Raw genomic sequence first — 11,591 nt, forward strand, 5'->3', positions numbered from 1 at the left:
AGAATTGCCCCCCCCCAAAAAAAATTTGGTGTATAAGTATGCTTATAAAGGTAAACAGGAAACCTCCAATGATCAGTGTTACTTGAGAAACAATGCCATGATGCTGTAAAATAGGCTTTGACCACGGAAACTAATCTGGTGAGGAAAAGGTACATATGACCATCCTGAGAAACTCAGAACATTGTGAGAAAGGCTACTTTTTCACAAATGAAAGAGGGGATATTTTTTAATAAAACCTGAAGGAGTCCCATTCTGATTGTGAGTGAGACCCGGAACTCTATCTTGGCTGTGGGGATTAAGGAGACAAAGAGTACAAAATGATTAGTGTATTAAAGTCCTCCTCCTCCAACTTGCTTCATCCAATGGGAAATACTGGGGAAAAGGAGAAGCAAAAAACTTGTGAACTTTCTTTTGGCGGAATTCATTGAAATAATCTTAGGAATTTGAGAGAAATGAGTTGTTAAAATTACCATCTCCTAAAAGGGTATTAAATGGCAAGTATACCAGCAACATTCTTTGTAAAGTAGATACACGGAGAGGAAAAAAACCAGCATCTTTCCCCCTTATTGATGCAAGACCAATACAATTTAATGTCCCAAAATTCATTCCTGTACAACAGATTCAGAATCTAGTATCTTCTGAGAGTTAGGACTATTTCATTCATCAAAAAACTGATCTGGCACAACGATCAAAGCGGGTAGAATTCACAAATCAAGAAAAGTAGATTTGGGGCTGAACTAGTGGCTCACTCGGGAGAGTGCGGCGCTGGGAGCGCAGCGGCGCTTCTGCCGCGGGTACGGATCCTATATAGGGATGGCCCGTACGCTCACTGGCTGAGTGCGGTGGGGGCGACACCAAGCCAAGGGTTGCGATACCCAAATTTCCCAGTTATTGCTTCATCTTTCTGTTTTAAGGCATTGTAGTAATTGGTTAAGAACCAAGTGAGAGTCAGACTTGTATTTCAATCACACCTGTACCACTTATTAACTGGGTGGACTTGGGAAAATTATTGGCTCTCTCTGAAACATTTTCCCAAAATTTATAAAATGAGGGTGATATTACTACTAATAATATCACCTTACTGGATTATCACATGCATTAAATGAGATAATGTATTTAGCATAATGCCAGGAATAGAATACGTCCACAACATATGTTAGCTACTAATACTTTAAAATTCAACCACCCCAGGGAAAGCAAACATAGCATATTTAGCTTTATCAGTCATTTCTGATAAGTTTAGCAACTCCTTTCCTCAGAGCAGGTCTTCAGGAAGTAAAAATCCAGAGAACACTCCAGATTAGTGAGGAGACTGTATGTGATGGGGACAGCACCTCCACTCTAGGTTAAGGGAAGGGATGTATGAAGAACAACCCAGAACCTAAGGTACACCCTCAACCTCACAAGCTTCCCGGGCTTGGCCCCTCTCCCTTCTGTTCCAGATATTCTTCAGCTACTTAGGTAAATCAGATTTGTTAGAATTGGTTACTTGGGTGGAACTGCAAAACTCTGTCCTCACGATGGAAGTGTTCAAATACACATGTAAAAGGAGAAGGAATCTATTGAAAGCTGTATTTAAAAGGAAGGGAACTCACAAGCAAGCATTTAGATCACAGTAGGTCTATTTCACTCTCTTGCTGAGACTCTCATGTGACCTCTGGCTTCTTGTACTCCTAAAGAAAATGGTAATTTCTTTAGCAAAAAGGACATACAGGCAGTATCCTCTCTCTTATTCCATTTGTTTTGCATTCGAGGAGTGATCTTGCTTTACTCCCTTACTTTGGTCCCAAAGAAGCTGAACACGGACTGAAAAAACATGAGGACCTAATTGAATAACTAACTAGTGTTTCCTTCAACCAGACTTCAGGAATATCAGACTGGTCCAGTCATATGTCTAAAGCATGAAAATCAGATTAACTACTCAGAATCATCACATGGTAAATGTGGGTATCCACAGTCGACTAGTCATGTGACTTGAGCAAGTTGCTTAAGCTCCTTGGGCCTTAATTTCTTCATATATAGAATGGGTTAGTAGATCCTCCAATAACTAAGTGAGGATTCAGTTAAATAATGTTCTTAAAGCTGTTAGTGTAGTACCTCCTCACTAATGGTACCAATTAGTATTCTTAGTGAATAAATGTATACTGCTATGTAGCATTATGGTATAATGACAAAAACACAGATTTCAGAGGCAAAACAACTTTAATTTTGAATCCCAGCCTCCTGTGTTACCTTGGGCAAGTTATTTGACTTTCTTGAATCTCAGTCTATTCATCCACAAAACAGAAATAATAACTGACTTCATAGGACTATTATAAGAATGAAATAATATATTTATAGGATCTGGTTCAGGGAAAATGATCAATAAATTTCAGTTTCTTTCCTTTCTGCATCTACTAACTGCTCTTTAATGTCTAGGGAAGATTATTCCTTTAATGAGAAAAAATTCTCATGTAGAAAAACTTCTCCAGACCTTAATAAAAGATTTGGGCTTAGAATGGGCAAATTAAAGCATGAAGCATAATTAGCAAGTGGCATTCTCAGATAAATACTATCATTTCATTGAGACTTTATCTGACTACCTTTTATAAGGGCAATTCCCTTTATTATTATTCTCTTTCTTATGTTATTTTTATTATTTTCCTAGCACTTGTCAAAAAACACAATTATTTTGATTGTTTATTTGGCATATAATAGGTGTTCCATAAATGTTCCTTAAATGAATGAATCCAACTTCTTTTCAAGAAAGTCAAATATCATTCCGTGACCTTTTTCTGCTTGCCTTGGTCCATCAGTGCCAGGAGATATTGCAGATAGCTTCCTTATATTGCACACTGAAATAGTGATCTTCCCTCACTCCCCACTTACTTTTATTTCCCTTTGGAAATTGTTTCCAAGGTGACCGACTCTTCTGATTTGCTACCACTAGTAAGACATAGGCTTTGAACTTAAGGTAGTGGTGAGAGGTTTGCATTGTACCATTCACACAATCTCTCTCTGCCCATATTGTAACAAAAGACACACTTACACCATAGAATTGATGATGGTTAGTGCTGAAGTCTACAATTCTGGAACACAGCAAAAGATAAAACACCCACATGGAAACTAAACCCCCAATTTTTGTCTTATTAATGCCCCCCCCCCACATTTATTCAGATAACAGAGCATAAAGGGCACAAAGCCAAGTCCACAGGTACTGAGAGTGACTCTGGTCCTGATGCTGGAGGAAGGGTCTGGGTAGGCCCTAGTAGCCGGCCTCAACCCAGCCAGTCCTCTTACCAGATTGGTGACTCCACCACTGGCAAGAATTCAAGAGCAGAGTCACAGTAGGACATGAGAAAAGGTTTAATATAACAAATAAGAGATACCGACTTCACAGAGAAAATGATGCATAGCTCCACAGACTGAGCAGTGCTCACTCCAAGTTTAACACAAACGTAAGAAATACACACTTAAAAGTTCAGTACAGAGTTCAGGGTGGCTAGGGAGAATGAGCAGCTACTTGCTGAAAGTAAGTCTGATACAAAAGAAAGCATACACATAGCCAGCAAAGTGTGGATTGGCCCCAAGAAAGTGAGCAACAACCTCACCTTCTGCAAGGATTCAACTTCTATAGTTTCACTATCTAATACATTTTCATTTTTTTCTTTTTCTTTTCAATATTTTGAATTTATAAAATGATTATTTTGAATTAGTTTCAGAAGGCTGTAGTTATAAATGTTCATTATTTCTCAAGACTTCAACAGTTAATATCACATCATGAAATTTCAAGTATATTAAAGAACATATAAAACATCTTAGGCATTTTACTCTACAACTTCTTGCTAATGATAATTTTAAAATCAGTTCTCAAGTCATTTTCTTTCAGTTTCATATTTATTTGTTTGTTTGGTTTTGGTTATGAATATTCATGAGACAAAGCTGATGATACATATTCATGCTATCTAATGAATATTCAACTAAGGGAGTGCTTCCCAGTTACATAAAATAGTCTTTCACATGCTCAGTTGGTCTCTTTTTATAGCATGTTCATTGGTCAAATCCTATCACATGCACCAGACATATTCAAGATATTCTGTGCTCTTTAGCACCCCTAGTGGAAGGTCATTCAAAAGATAAACTACCTTCCATTGAGCATGCATGGTTGGCTACCTGGTTATGTAAACATTATCTACTGAGCATGCCCAGCCACTGTATTTGCATAAGCCAGCCCACTGAGATCTCAATTTCCCTCTGTTGGTGCCGAAAATAGGTCTAACTAGCAACAGTAACTTTTGTTTAGGGGATGACCTGCAGGAGGGGCCTGAAACTTTGCTGAATGTCTTAAAACTCAGAGGTGTGTCCTGTAACCCAAGCCCATGGAAACTGAGCACCTCCTATCTCAGTTCAACTCATCTTCAAAGTATAGACTACCTTGAGGGATTTTCCACCCCATCAAACACCAGAAGTTGTGGACAATGAGACAGTACCATTCTCAAGTAGTTTTTTGGCCTACCAGAGATTCTGCTGACAAAGAAAAAGACTAGAAAACATGTTTTTCTCCCTCCCAAAGCTTCAGAAGATCCATGATCTTATAGCATTTGGGGGACCTGTAAATACTTTTAAAGAGACTAACTACCTTATGTTGTGACTCACCAAAATCATCAGGGTCCAAGATGTCTGATGGCTGTATTCATTTACTAGCTAACCTGGGAGGAATAATTCAGTCATCCAACAAGTGAGCATCTACTATGTGTCAGGCACTGTGCAAGGCACTGGTGAGCAAAACTTGCTTCATGGATCTCATTGTCTCTATATTGAGTAATACAGGACAAAAGTATAATGTTTGAAGGGATGAGAAAAGAAAAAAAAAAGGATATCTCTTGGAATGTACTGCAATATCTAAGAACTTTTTAGTAGGGCCATCCATTGCTGAAGTCATTGATAATATAGTTTTTCAATCACTCTTAATATTTAAAAAGTTACATTTTTAAAAAATTTTTATGAGAGTCATTAATTGTGTAGAAGATGTCCCTAAACTGTTGGAAGATGAATATGTTATAGAACAAATGTTGGCAAAGTGGGCAAATCTTTTGCACGGTATGTGAAAAAAAGAAGAGTTAGGTTAAAAAAAAAATAGATAAAAGAATCCAATAAATACAGGCATGTTCAGTGAATGCTAGAATATTTGAATGGATGCTTAGAAAAGGTTGACTTTGTGCCAGACAAAATCAGTTCATACAAGGTACTGAATGGACAAATAGCTCCAAAAAAGGCTTAGATGTGTACTTGAATGACTGACCCATATTGAGTTATTCGGGGAAGGTAGGGTGATTGATAACCTTTAATTATGTGGTTGATAGGCTCTGCAACCTTTGAGATGACATACATTAGGGGTTGGCAAACTATGGCCCTGCAGCCAAATCTAACCAACTACCTCAAGCCAAGAATGATTTTTTTACATTTTTAAATGGTTAGAAAAATCAGAAGAAGAACAATATTTCATGACATAGGAAAATTATTCAACATTCAAATTTCAGTGTGTGCAAATAAAGTTTCATTGGAATTCAGCCATACTAGTTTGTTTATGTATTGTCTCTGTCTGCTTTTGTGCCACAATGGCATAGTGGAGTAGTTGCAACAGAAAATGTATGGCCTGAAAAGCCAAAATATTAACTATCTGGCCATATATCGATAAAGTTTGCTGACCCTTGCTGTAGACCATAGCAGCTCTGATATTTCACAGAATTGTGTTCAAGTCCCCACTCTGCCTTGGGTAAATTACTTAACCTCTGTGAGCCTCAGTTTTCTTATGTGAAAAGTGGATATGTTAATAGTACCTGTGTAGAATTCACTAGATAAAGAGTGTAAAGCATTTAGCCCAATTCCTGTCATGTTTTAAGCATTCAATAAACCAAAGTTGTTACAAATAATCCTCTCTGGCTCTGAGAAATAATGCTAGGCTGTATGGATCATGAAAGAGGACTACGTTGCAGTTCTAATGTTTTTATTACCAAGAAACTCTAAGCTGAAATCCGGAAAAACATTCAATATTTGCTATTCTTTTTCTTAGCCCAAACATAGCATCAGGACTGTCTTTTTAGTAGATTGCTAATTTCCACATTAATCCCCATAAAAGCATACTACTGAAATGATAACTTAATTCCTCAGCAAAATTATGGTTATCGTGCTAGCCTGGCTGGGTGATGTGTAAAAATAGTCACTTTTAATTTTAGTTGGCATATTGGCAGTGTTAGTTGAAAATCTTCTAATATGTCTACCAGAGGGCTAAGGTCAAAGCATGCACCAAGGGAAAAGCTGAAACCAACAATTCGGCAGAGTTAGATAAAATGAAATGAGCGATAGGCCTCGGTATAATATTACTTGGCTATATTTAAACACTTCTTTACACCATCATCACTCCCTCTCACAAACCCATACACTTTAAAGAAAAAGATCAAAACATTCAAGATCATACAAAAATATTTTAGCACATATGGTTGATAAACATTTACCTCTTACCGTTGGCTTTGTTTTCGAATCCGAAGAATTAGCCAAACTGATACTCATACATTGTGAAATATTCACTGTAATCAGGTAGACTTATAGTTCTTCATGAACCAAGCAGCGTGGAAATCCCATTGTAATTAAAGAAGGAGAAAGAGGAGGGGGCGGGGAAGGAGATGAGAAGGAAGACGAGGGGGAGTAGGAGGGAAAAGAGAAGGAAGGGGAGGAAGGAAGACTGGCAACATCTATTGTAGCAAAGGTGTGAAGATGAGAGGATCATTGTAAACTGTTACTGGGAATGTGTTTACTACAAAACGTTTTGGAAAGCTATTTGGCAATTGCTACTAAAAATTTGAAATGCACATATCTTTTGTTCCAAAAATTTCAGTTTTGGAAATCTGTACTAGATAATGAAAGCATCAGTACATAGGATATGTCTACAAGGGTATTTTTGAAGGCTTATTTATAAAGAAATAAAATATGGAGTCTACTTGAAAGTCCACCAATAGGTTAAATAAACTGTGATAGACCTATCCATGGAAAATATGTATCTATTTTAAAAAATGAGCTGGATCTTTGCACCTTGACCAGGAGAGATGCTCATGAAAAACTATTAAATGAAAACAAGCAGGTTGCAAGGTAATATATATAGGAGATCTCAATTTTATTTAAAATAACCTTTGTTATGAGTTTGTATATGTTTGTAAGAGCACAGAGAACCATGTGGTAAATAGTAAGTATGGTTATCCCACAGGGATTAAGACTGCAGGTGCAAAAGTGATACTATTAAGTTTTTCATTATACACTTCAATACAGGTTGACTGATATCCTGTTTCTTGAAAATGGGGTTTCATTAATTTTGTAATTTTTAATGAAATTTGCTTTTTCTTTGTGTTTGCATTTCCCTGACGACTAGTGATGTTGAACAACTTTTCATATACTTATTGGCTACTTATATATTTTCTTCTGTGAATTGCCTCTTCTGTGAATTTGCCCATTTTTCCATTAGTTTTTTCTTTATTAATTTGTAGAGGCTCTTGTCTATTAGAGATATTAATCATTTGTTGGTCATATCTAATATTCCATCTTTTTTTGCAGTTCTTAAAACAATAAGTTAGATTTATATGTCTTGATGTTTACAACATAGTAAGTGAAATAATAAATGAATAATATGCATAGTATGATCCTATCTTCCTATTTTGAAAAATACAAAGAAATATAGGAGTGTACTTCAAAAAGTTTGTGGAAAAATAGAATCAAAAGATATGAATTTTTCCATGAACTTTTTGAAGTAAACTCATACTATATTTTTGTATGTTTGCACAGACTTGTGTGAACAAAGATAAAGGTATGGAAAGATAAAAACTCAAACTGTTATCATTGATTACCTTAATGGAGAGAGATGGGAGGCAGAAGCATTGTATTAATTTATTTCTTTACATATCCCTGTATGATTCTACTTCTTACAAGAAGTATATATAACTATTGTAATTTTCAAAAAATTCAATAAAGGGAAAAGAACTTAAAGAATACCATTTTTGAGCTTTCAGCATCCTTCTTGGAGGAGAATATATATGACTTAGGGCAAGCACCACCCTCTCTCACGTATTCCCCTTGGAAGCCCTATAAGAGAAATATGTCCCATAATTCATGGTTGGGTGAGTAGCACGATCACTCAGAAACATTCCCAGAAGTAACACACTACCCACCCCCCTCACACACACACTACCTGACCTTGAAGACCCTCCTTCACGTTAGAACACCACAAAAAGAAAAACAGAGGAGATGGAAGTAGAAATTTGCAGATTGTGATGAGGGTGCATTTTGCATGGTAATGCCTTGGGGTGGGAGGGGGTTAAAGGGAGAGGGAAGGAGTGGTGGCAATGTTTGCATTGTTTGGCACTTGCTCCACATACAAAAATAGCTAGTTATGCCTTTGCATTCTAACCAAGTATAGCATTTGTTCTGTGACCTTATATAATATGCAATTTTCATGGGTGTGACTTAAGGATAGTACATGCCCCTGCATTGGAAACAAATAGCAATGTCTTCCAGGTAAACAGCCAGAGACCACCATACACAGAAGGAAAGAATAGCAGATGCGGTTTCTCAGAAATGGAAAGGATTCAGAATTGCTTTAGTTTAAACTATCTTCTAATCTACGAATTTTTTAAAAAATATAAATCTGGGGAAGATGATCATCTAGTCTCAGCCTAAATTATTTCCAGTTTGACAGGATTCTCTCCTTTAAAAAGCCCCTAATTCTTTACAATGATAATTGTTAGAATGTTCTTCCTTTAATTGCTCAGAATCTTACCTTTTTATAACCTCAATCCATTGATTCTTCTTCCTTATGACTTTCCATTAAAATTTGTGAAGACAGCTACTCTGTCTCCCTAAGACTTTTCCTCAAAATGCTATATGCCACTAGCCCTCCATCTTTCCAAATACGTCATGATTTCTAAATAATTCACCATCCTACTTTCCCTAGTTTGGAGACAATTTATTTAAAATGTAATACTCCAAAATATTCACACCTCTTCAGATGTCTTTGCCCTTGATTTGAATATTTTACTCGTTTCTCTGCAACACCAGATTAACTTTACCTGTTAAAGTTAGGTTTCTCACACCCCTTGCTTATGAAATTGATTGTTTTTCTAAATTTAGCTGCACAGTTTCACACTTAATCTCTATAAAATGTCATCAGGTTGGTTTAGGCCAATTATACCAGGCTCTGGCATAGTCTGATTCCCAGAATGGACCTGCTCCTTTAATGCTCCAGCCCCTCTCCAGAGGGAATGCAAAAAGCCATAAGCAAAAACAGCAGGAAGAACAAGCCAGCATGAACTGGCCTTCATCTGTGCTTATTCCTTGCTCCATTTCAGTTTGCCCCCTACCTCCCTTTCCTAACCCCCTGCTCATTTATCATTGTAGCTTCCTGTCAGCTCCAGTCTCATCTCTAGTTTTATCTTCTCAGCTTGTCTGCTTCTCTGCCTCCCAAACTTATACCCAATTTATTGCTTGTCTCCTCTACCCTGTTCTGGCCTTGGGACCCATTCCTTTGAACTAACCCTAAAAACTACCTTATGTTTCAGCCCAATCACTTCACTAGCTCTACTCCCTTCTTGCACTGACCTTGAAGTGCCAGTCCCAGGAAAAATACTGTCAACCTATAAATTAATAGTTCTTTCCAGTTTGGGTTCATTAACAAAAGTTATATTCATGTCTTTTATGTTGTCACCTAAAACATTGATAAATAAGTTGAACACCAGGCCAAGGACAGATAATCTGTACCACATTCCTTTCAGAGTATCTGTCCTTAGGTTTCTATTTGTTTTTCTCTAAAGTTTAACAAATCTGACTTCTTAAATTGTAGAGAGTTGCACTGGTCAATACAGTAGCAACTAGCTACATGGGTCTCTATAAATTTAAACCTACTTTAATTAAAATTAAGTAAAACTAAAAATTTGGTTCCTAAGTTGTCATGTTTCGAGTACTCAGCCACATGTTTCTAGTGGCTATCATAGATATATGATGTAGATATAGGATATTTTCATCACCACAGAAAGTTCTACTGAACAGCTCAGCATAATCTTGTATCAATTCTGCAAGTTCTCTTCATTTTGACATTGATTCATTAGTCAGTTGTTTTGTTCAACCAGTCATGAATATGCCTGTTTTTACTTTATTCTGCCCACATTTTTCTATCTTGTCCAAAATGATATCATAAAATCCTTTCTTGAAATAAAAATACATTGGCTACAATAGTCCACTGGTCTACTTAATGAGCAAATCATTTGATTAGTTATTTATGGTCTTGAAACATATCCTAAAATTCAGTGGCTTAGAACAATAGTATTGTCTTATCTCTACTGTTTTCTATGGGTCAGTAATATGGGAATGGCTTGACTCAGGGTATGTCATGAAGTTACGGTTAAATGTTGGCTAGGACTGCTATCATCTCAAGGGTTCAATGGGGCGGGAAAGCCACTTCCAAAGTGGCTCACTCATGTGGCCGGCCAGTTGGTGCTGGCTTTTGGCCATGGGATGGGCCTCTGCTCTTCTCTACGTAGACCTCCCTACAAGGATACTTCTCTAGGTTTGACAAATGGATTCCTCCAATCAGGCAACCTGAGAGATTTACCTGGAAGCTTCAATGGCTTTTACTACCTGGCATTATAAGTCATACACAATCACCTCCTCTGTATTCTAGTAGCTACATAGGGCCAGTCCTGATTCAACGTGAGAGGAGACTACAGAAGGGGAATACAAAGAGACCTGATTCATTGGGGATTACATTGTAGGTTTGATATTACACCATTCAAAATAGGAAATAATCTAGTTTGTCATGGCTCATTATTAGTGAACCTCTGTTTGCTCCTGAGGAACATCACTTAGGCACCATCTGTGTAATACTCTGAGAATTTCCCCTGGAATCAACGTAAAATTTATCAGTATATATCTATATTTTGTCCTGTTTTAAAAATTGGAATTTTGCCTGTTTCTAAGCTTGTAGCTCTTCTACTATGTTCCAAAGATCACCACAATCTCATCTGCATATTTTTTCTATTTTTGTCGTTGTTGTTTTAATTTTTAGTCTGTCATTTTTCTGAGCCTGGAGATTTGCCCCTAAGCATAACAGCTGGGTCCTCTCTATCAGTGTTTTCTCCTTGCCAAACTTTGTGTAGTGCCTCACAATAATTTTTCTCTTGAATGAATATTCTCTCAGATCTTGAGCCTTAATTCCTCTTAATGATGTTTGGTTAACACCTTACAATTAGAATAGTATTCTCAATGTTGTAAAGGAAGTAAAATAGAAATTAAGTCACTCTTTCTAATCCATATGAACAATTATCACTATACATATATCTACCCTAAGGAGTGTGATTCTTATTCATGATTCTGTTTTGTACAGGGCTTGCACGAACACACACAGAATCAAAAAGCTTTTTGCTTAGTTATCCATCATTTTATTATTTTTAAGAAACCTGACATTCTTTATGTTACCAGCCAGGGGAACACTACTTGTATATGTTAATTATACATACAAGGTACTTCAAAAAGTTCATGGACAAATGAAATTAAAAAAATATTAACCATTCCAT

Source organism: Cynocephalus volans, chromosome X (genome assembly GCF_027409185.1).
Source record: "Cynocephalus volans isolate mCynVol1 chromosome X, mCynVol1.pri, whole genome shotgun sequence".
Taxonomy (NCBI): domain Eukaryota; kingdom Metazoa; phylum Chordata; class Mammalia; order Dermoptera; family Cynocephalidae; genus Cynocephalus; species Cynocephalus volans.